The sequence below is a fragment of the Plecotus auritus genome, assembly GCF_963455305.1.
Source record: "Plecotus auritus genome assembly, chromosome: 9".
Taxonomy (NCBI): domain Eukaryota; kingdom Metazoa; phylum Chordata; class Mammalia; order Chiroptera; family Vespertilionidae; genus Plecotus; species Plecotus auritus.
Window position 1 is genome coordinate 48,375,401 of NC_137783.1, and position 12,600 is coordinate 48,388,000.

Sequence of the window (12,600 nt, forward strand, 5' to 3'; positions counted from 1 at the left end):
TATCCTCAGGTGAGGATTTTTTTAAAAAAGATAATAGTATATATTGTATACTATATTAAACCAAATATAGCAAAACAAGAACAACAACAACACACACACACACACACACACACACACAATCCCACTGTTAGGGGCAAGAAAGGAATATTGGGAACTGGCTATGGTTGTGGGAAGTATTGATCATGCTCTGTTGGCCATGATTGCCTTGTGTTGATTAAAGAAAGGACATTTTGACCTGGCTGGGAGTTGTACGCCCCCAGGCCCTGGGAGTCAATCTTAGACCTGGGAGTCAACCTTGGAATGCGGTCCATTCTCATGGAAAGATTAGCACCCTTGTTGTCCAAACAATGGAGTCCTACGCAGCCTCCTACTTCCCCATGCCTATAATCCAATTTCCCTGTGTAATCTTTGTCTTACCCTATATAAGCAGCTGGCTTATGGGGGGCGGCAGAGCAGATTTTTGTGGATGACCTGCTGCTCTCCCTTACTGCTGGCAGTCCTTTTCTGAACCTCCCGGTGCGTATGGTTTCTCGCTTCCCTCTTATTTCTGCCATAACACCACAAGCAAATTGTTTTTGCCATTTTCTGTAAATTTGATGTTTTTCAACATAAAAAGTCAGAAATAAAAAAAAGCCTTGAAGATATGTAAAAATTTATACTGTTGACGAAAGAACATCCAGCCTAGAAAAAACCTAATGAGTTTATTTGAACCAAACTGACAATTGTGGGAAGCAAAATCTCAACAGATTGAGAAAATGCTCTGGAGAATGGCAGTTTTGCAATTTATCTTATACTTTATAATCAAAGGAGGAAACGTAGAGGATGGGGGAGGGGGGTGTTACATGAAATTCATTGACAGTAGACTAGGAAGGTGGGATAAAGCAAAGTGGGGGGAAATAGCTGAGATTGGGTAAAAATTAAAACAGAGAGACACATACTTCCTTTACATAGGTGGCTATAAGATAGTTAACATTTACAGTACATAGAGATTATACTGTATGTGGGCAACAAGATACCAATACAGTCTCCTGTTCTGATGATGGTGGTGGTGCCTTTAAGGGGTCTGGAAATGAAAGTTACTCTGATTTCAAAGGTATGTTATCTTATTATATGCATAAAGACAATAGACAATTTCAAAGGTAAAGGTTTACCTTTGTCAAGGAAGGTGCAGGTCAAGGGCGTGACTACTCACCATGACCCGCTTTTAGTTAGGAATTTTTACTTTCAGACCACCCTTTGTGGTTACTTTGGTCTGTATGGCCACTGAGCTTGTCAGGGTTAATATGTGGCCCTTTTTTCATCCACAATATCTCTGATGTCTGGTGTGGCTGGAGTCATTGGTGGCTCCATCATGCTTTCTGGGAAAAGTAGAGCAGTATTGGATGCTGAACACAGCTCTCCTAATGTCATATTGACTTCCCTTGCTCATGGAATGTGGCTCTTAGGAAAGATTTACCAATGACTAAGCTCCAAAATGAAATCAGCTATAGGGACAAGGTTTAACTTCGTATTACTGCCCAATTTTGCCCCTGAACAGCAAACAATATATGAGATCCTGATAACAATAGCTATACTGGCCCATCTCGCTAAAGGCTGGAAGTTGTTCTGTACTCTCTTCTTTTTCCTTTTTTAAATTTGAATTTTCTTGCCTCTTCCTGGTGAGGCCAAGAATGCTCTGAAGTTTCCATCCATTAGAGTTGATCATTTGCATGACGCAATCTGAGCCACCCTATACCTTGCTGTTAGAAAGAAACTTTTCATTTCCTTTTAAGCCCCTGAGAAGACAAGTTGAGGATCTTCTGAAGCTGCCATCACCCTGTGGATGGGAGTTTGCCCATCAGCCTGCTGAATGGGGAACCAGAGCACAGTGAGTTTATGAGGGGCCGAGAGGGTGTGTCAGACGTGGGGCTGGATGGGGGCTTGGCGGGTGGGAGGCTGGATGGAGGTGGTTTTCTTGACTCTGACATGCCCTTGAATGTTGAGACTACTGACTTCTGAGGATTGGATAATATCTTGAAATTCACTACATTTTTGTCACAGTTGAACATGACTGTTTTGTGGCAGAAGTTGACAGAACTCGAAAATGTTTTTTCCTTGTTTACTATGCACATTTACCTACTAGGCCACAGGTTTTTGGCACTCACTTGCAGGGTGGAACTACAGTCACTGAACTATTGGGTGCTTCCTGGGGGTTCAAGTAGTGAACTAGATAGTCAAGGTCCCTGCCCTCAAGGATCTCAGAGAGCAATATAACTAGTGTGTCACAACACACGCAGAGCAGTTGCCTAGAACAATATGTTTGTTTTTGTTTTTTAAGTTGAATGGCAAAACCACCAAAAAAGTTAAAAGATGAGTGGTAAACTGGAGGGGGGAAATTTGCATGTGTATCAACTGAAAGGCTAAATCAATGCAAACAAAACAAAACAAAACAAAAAACCCTACCACACAATAGAAACAGAGGCAAGAGGGAATTGAGCAGACAATTCAGTGAAAAGGAAACACAAATGGCTCTTAAACATATGAAAAGGTGCTCACCCTCCCTCACAATAAGAGAAATGCAAAATGAAATTTCAATGGATACCACTTCAAGTTGGCCAAGAACAAAAGGTTGATAGCACTGTTATGGAGAGATGGGGAAACAGACTCTCCTGAGATATCTCTAGGAGGAGTGTGCATCGGAATAATGTCCCTATGGGACAGTTGGCCTTAGCTGTAGATATTTAAAATGCATATCCTATGACCCAACAATCCCAATGCTGGGCACTGATCCTGCAGACACACTTAACACTTGCAAAATGACATACTGTTAAGTGAAAAGAGCAAGGTACAGAACAGTGCATATTGTATGCTATCAATTGGGTTTAAATCCTATAAAAACATGTGGCAGTACAATAATTTTCTTAACTTTCCCTCTGATGCTGGCTTTGTTGTTTCCCTGTTTTTAAGATTAGAAGTAATGTTAGATAGACAACTTTTGTGCATGAATCTTTGTCCATAAATCAGATGATTTCCTTGTGAAAGTCCAGATTGCTAGGTCGAGACTGTGGTAACAATCACTGCAGCAACTCTCACCATTTGTTAAGCAGACTACTAGTATTTTTTCTCTTCATCCTCACAACAGGTCTGTGAGGTGGGAGAAAGACCCCCATTCTCCTCGTACTTGGAGTGGGGCACACAGCTGGGATGGTGGGGGTCAGAACTCACATCTACTTGGCTCTTGAGCCCCTGCTTTAGAGCCCACTCATCTGCCTGGGGCATTTTTAAGGCTCTTGTCAAATTACTTTTGTGTATGAAAAAAGGGGAACCAGAGAGAGAGAGGCAGAGACAGGGAAACATCGATCGGTTGCCTCTTCAGGCACCCTGACCAGGGATTGAACCTGAAACCCCGGTATGTGCCCTGAACGGGAACCAAACCCCTCAGCTCCAGGTGCACGGGGTGACGTTCCAACCAACTGAGCCACAGGAGCCAGGGCAAGCATATAACTTTTTAGTAAAAGGTTTATCTTTGCTCTAGGCAAGCCCTGTACTTTGTTTCTGTATATCTAAATTAACACACCTTTGAAAAATGTCCCCTTTTAGACACCTCCTTTATTACCTGATCACCCTTTCAGCCCTCTCCTTCTAAAGCTTGAATCTACCGTTCTGTGATCCAATCCCTGCCTTGCTTTCCCCACCTTCATGTAATCTTCCTCACAGTCCCTCCTTAATCTCAAATGCAGGGAAGAAACTGCAAAACTGTTATTTGCTGGAGCGTTTAAGATCTTGCTCCCCAAAATATGTCATCAGTTTGGCTCAAATAAACTTATAAAAATTCTCTACAGGTTTAGGCATTTCTTACATCGACACTTTCCAGAAACCTCATCAGTTTCCACTCCTCTCCCCCACAAAAGTGCCAAACTTGACCACTCTGGGGGAATTCCATATTTTCATCTTTATTTGGAAGGGAAAATATAGCAACTTATGACCTGCCCATAACTAGTGAATCTGAACGTTTTTCATATGTTTATTAGCTGTTTGTACTTTTCTTCTTTTGTTAAGTGTTCATCATGGGCTGTATATATTTTTAAATATATAAAATTTTCTTTTAAAGAAAACAAATAAATATACAAATTAAAAAACTTTCTTAAAAATGTAACATGTCACCCTGGCTGGTGGCTCAGTTGGTTGGAGCGTGGACCCATACACCGAAAGGTTGCGATTTCGATTCCTCATCAGGGCACATGGTTCCAGTTTGGGGCACGTATGAGAGGCAACCAATTGATATATGTCTCTCACATCGATGTCTCTCTTTCCCTTACTTCCTCTCTGGAATCAATTAAAAAATTTTTTTTTAAATGTCAATTCTTATCTAGTCTCAGTAAAGCCACTGGCTCATGTGGACAAAAGCAGCAGCCCAGGCAAACAAATGGGTTGTTCTGGCTGGTGTGTCCTTGGCCTTAGGCAGGGAGTCCAGGGGGACTGCGAGGGAGAAATCAGGCTCATTTAGACTGAGAAAAAGTGGCAGCAAGGAGTTGGGTGTGATGCCTCAACAGAACCAACAGGAAGGTGTATTGCTCTGTGCTAGAGAACAAATGTCTGGGCCCTCCTCATGGGAGTGGCCCTTTCCTTCTGCTGGGTTGGTGACATCAGGCTGCTGGCTGGGGCAGCCAGAGACAGGCACATTTTCAGTGCCCTGCCGAGCTCCTTGGAGTGAGCCTGTCATTTCCAGGTTCTTCTGCCTGATTCTGGCTTCCTTCCTCTCAGGCCGCGGGTGTCAAGCCCCGACAAGAGGAGCAAGGCTGGCAGCAGGCTCCCGACTCCAGAGCGCCGAGGCTACCCGGGCCCACTGCTTGGCAGCCTGAGCAGGCCGAGGCCAGGGTTCCGGGAGGCAGGCCCGGGAGAACCTGGCGGGGGAGGGTGAGCAGGAGGCCGCTGTCAGAGGCTGCTGCTCACTGCCAGTTCTGTACGCGGGCAGCGGCCCTTCAGCAAGGTGAATGGTTTCAGAAAGGGTCTCATTCACACACTGCCAAGAGTCCACGACCTATTCTTGAATTCACAAAAATTAAAAACAGAACAACAGCCCGGCTAATTTAGCTACTTGCAAGATGCAGCTGGTGCTCCTTTGCGAGCAGAACCCTCCGGGCCTTCCGCCCCCGCCCCGGCCTGCGGAGGTCTCCTCGGAGTTATTTTGTACCCTGCAGCTCCAGGCCTGATTGTGACAGCTGAGTGACTTAGCTGGCACCGTGGGATGCGGAATGACAAAGGCACAGAGCATAGCCGGGTGGCAGGGGATGGTGAGGGCTGGCGGGGGTGGGGGTGGGGGTGGGGGTGGGGGTGGGGGTGGGGGTGGGGGCGGGAGGGAGGACGCTGGGGTGCCAGATTTGCCCTGCTCCACAGCTGCCTGGGGGAGCTATCATGTCCTCCTTCCAGCCCTTTCTCTAGAAAATATTCTTGTAGCAATTAAGTGAGAGGTTTAGCAAGCCAAATAGTGGTTATTCCCGTGTCCTCGCAGCCTCGAAGTTGTGGGGCCTCAGTCGTCTCCAAGTCTATCACTACCTCGGAGGTCGCTTCGTCCTCCCTGGGCTGCCTTCCTGCTTTCCGGTCCTCTGTGGTGGCACCTCCTCTGGGGCCAGGGTGCCAGGGTGAGGTCTTGGGCGCTTTGGGGTTGCTTCTAGCCCACAGACACCATCTGAGCAAGGGTGAGGATGGCAGGATTGGGACTCCTAAACAGCCCCAGGGGGCCACAGTCAAGGAGCAGTGGCTTTAGGCCTGGGCTTCCAGTTCAGATCTCATTGAGGGGCAGATAAAGGGTAATGATGAAGTTGGGTGGAGATTCTGACCTGTGGCCAACAGCCAACACTTCAGGGCCCCAGTTTCCTTGTCGGAAAAATGGGGGATAATAACAGCCTTTACTAGTAGAAGGATTTTTGTAAGAATCAAATGAGCCAATTAAGGGAAATCACTTGGCATTGTAAGTACTACATAAGTGGAAGCTATTATTAATAATGCTGCTACACCAGCACTCCAAAGCCACGTTCAGCAAACATGCTCCCTCAGTCCACTTCAACATCCTGACTTCCCACACTATTTATTCTTAGAGGTTTTGAGTGGAGTCACAGAATTACAAAACACGCACAACATGAGTCCCCTAGTCTTTTGATTGACAAGAATAAAACACTTCTCCTAGCCACCTTGCAGATCAGCTCCTAGGTCATTTGTCATTTCTTAGAGCTCCAAGATGAGGCTGAGAAGCTGCAAAGAGGACACTGAATGGACGGGGCAGAATTCCTTCCTTCCTTCCTTCCTTCCTTCCTTCCTTCCTTCCTTCCTTCCTTCCTTCCTCCCTCCCTCCCTCCCTCCCTCCCTCCCTCCCTCCCTCCCTCCCTTCCTTCTTTAAACATGTATTTATTGATTTTAGCGAGGAAGGAGAGAGAGATAGAAACACCACTGATGAGAGAGAATCATTGATCGGCTGCCTCCTGCACATTTCACAATGGGGATGGAGCCCAAAACCCGGGCATGTACCCTGACCAGAATCGAACTGTGACCTCCTGGTTCATAGGTCAATGCTCAACCACTGAGCCACACCGGCTGGACCAGAATTTCTTTCTTTTAAGAAGCAGCCGTATTTCCAAGAATCACCCATTAATTCCAAAATATAATATTCTTGTAGCAATTACAAGAGAGGTGAGAAAGTTAATTATTTGGAAGCCAATGAAGTCATGATGAAGTACTTAAGGTGATTCTGACTTGTTTTTCTCCCCTTTCAGGGCAAAGGACAGTAGATTCTATCCTGAGAATGACACTGTTGCCCCAGGCTTTCACAACTTTTATTCACATGGAGAAACTGATTCACTTTTAATTCTCTCCATCCCATCAACAGTTTTACTAAGGTACTATAGGGCAAGTTCCAACATAACATGCTATATCGGATAGATCTATGGCAGCCTTGGCCAATGGGCGGTCAGCGAGGGAGCTTGGAAAAAAGGGTTAGTGGGGAGGGAAGTGCTTTTACCTCAGTGACAGTCACTGAAATTTAAAAAAGTATTTAGGAAATATATTAATTTAGATTGTGCAACACTACTATCTACTGTAGTAGACAAATTTCAACATCTCTTTGGCTTAACACGACAGAAGTTATTTCTCCTATTATATGTCAAAGCAAGTGGCAGGTGGGAGGAGTCTGCTCCATTCAGTCACTCAGGGGTCCAGTCTTATAGTGGCTCTGCCAACTGTAGTTCCTCATCTGGAACACATGGCTTCTGAGATGCTTTGGAAAAGCAAGGGATGGAGAATGACCACCCTGTTTTTTTACTTCCTTAAATCAGAAGTATGACATACTATTTCTGATCATTGTCTGTTGGCCGAAACTAGCCACATGGTTCTATTGAAAGGAAGGCTATGAAATGTAGGGGAGGTGAACACAAATCTTCCTGCCACAGACTGAGATACTACAATAAACTGAAGTTGGAGCTGTTATTTTAGGTTATCAATTATGGTTCAGGAAACAAAGTCTTGGAGCCATTATAGACTTTAAAAAAATTATTGATTCATTGATTTGAGAGAGACAGGGAGAGAGAAACATCAATTTGTTGTTCCATTTATTTATGCATTCATTGGTTGATTCTTGTATGTGCCCTGACTGGGGTTTGAACCATAACCTTGGTGTATGGGACAATGCTCTAACCAATTGGGTTAGCCAGCCAGGGCTATAGACTATTTACTAAAGATTATCACTTGATGTGTAGCATTGCAATTGAAAGAAAACAGCCCTGGCTGGGTGGCTCAGTTGGTTGGAGCATTGTCCCGTGCACTGAAAGGTCACAGGTTCGATTCCTGGTCATGGCACATGCCTAGGTTGTGGGTTTGATTCTTGGTAGAGGTAAGGGCTTGAGGCAATGGATCGATGTTTCTCTCTCACATTGATGTTTCTCTCTCCCTCTCCCTTCCTCTCTTTTTAAAATCAATAAAACATATATAATAAATAATGATATAAAAAAATAAAGAAAACAGAACACCTCAGTACCAGCTAGTATATATGCCAAGTCACATCAGCCACTGAAGTGAGGCACATGGAGCAAATTAATAGGCCACAAACTCCAAAGGGGCAGCTAAAACAGTTGAGGGAGGAGAGAGGAGCTCCTCAAAAAAGTATGGTACTCTTGATCTTACATAGAAAAACAGATGGGAGTGGTTCCAAGTGTATGTATATACATATATACACAGTAGGAAAAAAATAACAAATGTATATAATAAATAAAAGACACCCATTGGTCAAATGCTAAAATGTTAAATGTTTTAAAGACACTCCCCAACAAGCATACATAGTTTAGAAAAGTGGTTTTAGAATGGATAACAGGAAGTACTATGTTACAGTGGTTAGGAAATGTATTTATTATGCTTTCATCATAATTCATGAATGCCTATGATGTATAAGACACTATATAAGAAACCTTTAAGCTATGAGGTTTACAGTCTAATTTATGAATTTTAAAAGATAGGCTTCAGATAAGTAGATAGTTGACCTTTTATTTTACTCAACATCATTTATTGCTACCACATTCAAGGCAATTTGCAGAATATAAAAATGAACCAAACCTAATTCCAACCCTAAGGAGTTTTTGGACAAGGTTGTTATGATCAAGCTCAACCATGTTCTCCCACCAGCCATCTTTACTTATTAATACCAGGAAAGATATCAAGCTGGTAAAATGGCTCACAGGCTGCTCCTTTGGCCTTCTTTGGGTTGTTTTAGACTTGCTAATTTGAATGATGGGATGTTGATGGCATTGAGCATCTTATAGCTGGAAAGATTAATTGAGGCCCTCTTTTTGCAATTCTGTTGAAAAATTGAAAAATTTTCAGAAATGGAATAATTATGAAAAATGCAAATCTTCTAAGTTCTAGTATTATTTAATATTCTAGCTTCCTTAGCTAAAAATTTTATCTCAACCTTCAGTCACAACAGACATATTGAGTGAGGTTAAAAAACAAAGTTGATGAAGATTAAAAAAAAAAAAAAAAAAAAAAGCAAAGGTGCCAAATATTACCTTTCAGTGTCAGGACCTACAGCTAATTTTTCTCCTTTCCCCCTTTTTCTTTATTATCCACACTTCCTATGACAAATATAATTTAAAAATGCATTAGGGAAAATAAGTTTATTTAGAAGTTTCTCTTTTTCATCAATTCTTTAACTACTATTTATATACAAGAATGATGATTTTTTGGGAACCATAGAGAGATTTGTAGTTTACTATTTAAATAAACTGTAGGATTTGGAGCTTGGCTAAGACTTTATGGATGATGTATAATAACTCCCTGGATTTAATCTATTCATTGATTTAACAAATATTAACTTAGCATCTACTATGTATCAGGTTGTGTTAGGCTCTTAGGACCTAGCTGCCTATGTGGGCTTACTGTCTCATAGAAAACCCAAGTTTTGAGACAATGCCACTTTGTGACTTGCCCAAGGAAACACATTAGTTCGTAGCAGAGATGTATGAAAATCTGATGTCCTACTTTTTTTTTTTTTTTTTAAGGCATCACCATGTTAGAGGTTTTTGTTTTGTTTCTGAATGTTTTCTTTTAATATGTTTTTATTGATTTCAGAGAGAGGAAGAGCGGGATAGAAACATCAATGATGAGAGAGACTCATTGATCAGCTGCCTCCTGCACACCCCCTACTGGGGATCGAGCCTGCAACCTGCGCATGTGCCCTGACCGGGAATCAAACATCTTAGCCACACAGGCCAGGCTGGTGTCCTACTTTTCATTTGGGCTCTCTTCAATATTTATTTGCCACTGACCTTCTTAGCTATATATTATCTTTCTGTAGTGAAGATAAAATAAGAGAAAGCCATCTTTGATTAGTTGAGCACCTGAGGGAATATTGGAGAAATTTTTAGTGGTTAGATGGAGCATAATCTACATTTCCTTAATCCTGGAAAAGTACAATATAGTCCAGTGGTTCCTAAATGTACTCTCATCAGGTAGCCAGACTTAAAGTTTCACTGTCTGCATTAAAATTAAAAAAAAGAGGGAGAAAGATAATGTACAAGTTGATATAAAGTCTCCCACTTTCCTTTTGTGGGAGGGGCTATCCTTTATGCAGAGAGTATATTCTTACTATTTTGGGAGTTAAAATGTCCTTTCTTCTTGAAATAATTCAGATAGTGGGTGGCTGTTAGTTCTTTTTTAAAATGCCCTTATCATCAAAATTTCAAGTTGACATCTCTGTCAGTTTCTCCCAAATTTGAAAATCTAAATGACTGTGAATCACTAAATTAAATATTGGGGTAGTTCAAGTTTTCTTTGGGGTAGCCTGGTGCTAAAAACTGACTCTTAATACTCTCTTATGACAATTAGTGAAAGGCCACCACACCTTTGACTCTCAAAACAAAAAGATCTCTCTAAGAACTCTGATCTCTCAGCAACATTTTTGCTAGTTTTATGATCTTTTACTACCTTCCTTTGTTCAGAATTTTTCACTTGATGCTAGGTATCCTCTTGATTTATATAAATCAATGGCTTCTCTGTTCTGCACAGGGTACTTTAAAAAATACTGATGAATGGGCCCTGCTCCCAGATATTCTTATTTAAGTGGCTTTAGGTGGGAATTAAGTGCTAGGATGGTTCAAAAGTTCCTTTGGTGATTTTATTTTTTAAAGTATTTAAAATTTTTTTTATTGATTTCAGAGAGGAAGGGAGAGGGAGAGAGAGATAGAAACGTCAATGATGAGAATCATTGATCAGCTGTCTCCTGCACACCCCCTACTGGAGATAGAGACAGCAACCTGGGCATGTGCCCTTGACCGGAATCAAACCTGGAACCCTTCAGTCTGAAGTCCTATGCTCTATCCACTGAGCCAAACCAGCTAGGGCTCCTTTGGTGATTTTAATGTGTGGCCTGGTAGGGATGGTGTTCCTTTATTAAATAGCTTCTATGTGTCAGGCACTAGGACAGTTACACAGATGAACAAGCTGGTCTATGCAGTAGAAAAGCTAATTAGGAAAACAGACAGGCAAAATGTGACAACAGTGTGGTAAGTGCTTTTATTTATTCTGTAATTCAACAAATATTAACAAATGCCATGGTGGAGTAAAGGTATGCCCAAATCCTGTGGGCTCCCTGCAAAGACCAGGGAAACTTCACAGAGAAGGCAGCAGACAGGCAAGGATTTGGAGGAATCCTTCCAAGTCTTCATCAGATAAGGTAAAAAGGGCAGGCAGGGCTGCTGTGGGAACAGTGTGTGCCTGGCATCGAGGAGTGTGGTGGGCTGGCAGAAGCTAGAGATGAGATACTGGTTGGGTACAGATGTACACAACCTTATAGGTAGACTGAGGAGTTTGCAGTTAAAAGACATTAAAGGTTTTTCAGCAGGAAAGCACAAGTGGGGTGTAGGTGCAGAATACCTGCACTTAAGATAATACTGGCTGTCCATACACAAAAGCTATTGCTTGGATTTGCTACCCTATTTAAAATTAATGGTTTGGCCCTTGCCTGTTTGGCTCAGTGGATAGAGAGCCTGCAGACTGAAGGGTCCCAGGTTCAATTCCAGTCAAGGGCATATGCCGGGGTTGCAGGCTTGGTCCCCAGTAGGGGGCATGCAGGAGGCAGCTGATCAATGATTCTCTCTCATAATTTTTTTTTTTATAAAATATATTTTATTGATTTTTTACAGAGAGGAAGAGAGAGGGATAGAGAGTTAGAAACATCGATGAGAGAGAAACATTGATCAGCTGCCTCCTGCACACCTCCTACTGGGGATGTGCCCACAACCAAGGTACATGCCCTTGACTGGAATAGAACCTGGGACCTTTCAGTCTGCAGGCCGACGCTCCATCCACTAAGCCAAACCGGTTAGGGCTCTCTCCCATCATTGATGTTTCTATCTCTCTCTCCCTCTTCCTCTTTGAAATTAATTAAAATATATTAAAAAAATAAAACCAATAGTTTGGCTGATAATCTCCACCTCTCTGCCATTGACTGATGCAACCAAACACTGTAACCTTGTGAGGGTAATTTCCAGACAATGAAGAGAGAGGATTCCATATGGCAGTTGGAAAGGGGGCTGGGGGGAGCGTAGGGAGGAGAGGGAGGTGTAGACGGATGTTTCTTAAGTGACTCATTGTACATAACTTAACTTATCATGGGCTGAGGCTTGAACAAATCACTTCAGGGTCCCTATTTGTTGCCTCCCTACTGAAATTATTTTTCAGAAGGACTTGTTAGCTCATCTGTGGACGTGATACCTCTTATCAGGCTGTTCTTGACTTTCTTCATAGCAAGTGAAAAAACCCAAAAGATTAAACCCTCCAGGTTCCTTCAGCTCCTAAAACTACTCTGGTTCACAGGTCAGCACTCCACCTCTGAGCCACGCCCGCCAGGCTGCATTCTTTTTTATCCTTACTCAGGACTAAGGACAAATAGGTCAGACCATGGAATCATCCCAGTGCCAGGGACTAAAACCTTCTGGCTAAAACACTCACAGAAGAAACATTCCTTTCCAGTTGTGGAAGAAGAGAATTCAGCCAAGCCCAGTGCTTCTCAAATTCAGTGACAATAAGTTTCAAGTAAAATCATGAACTAAAAAATGTAGATTTGGGAGCCCTACTCCA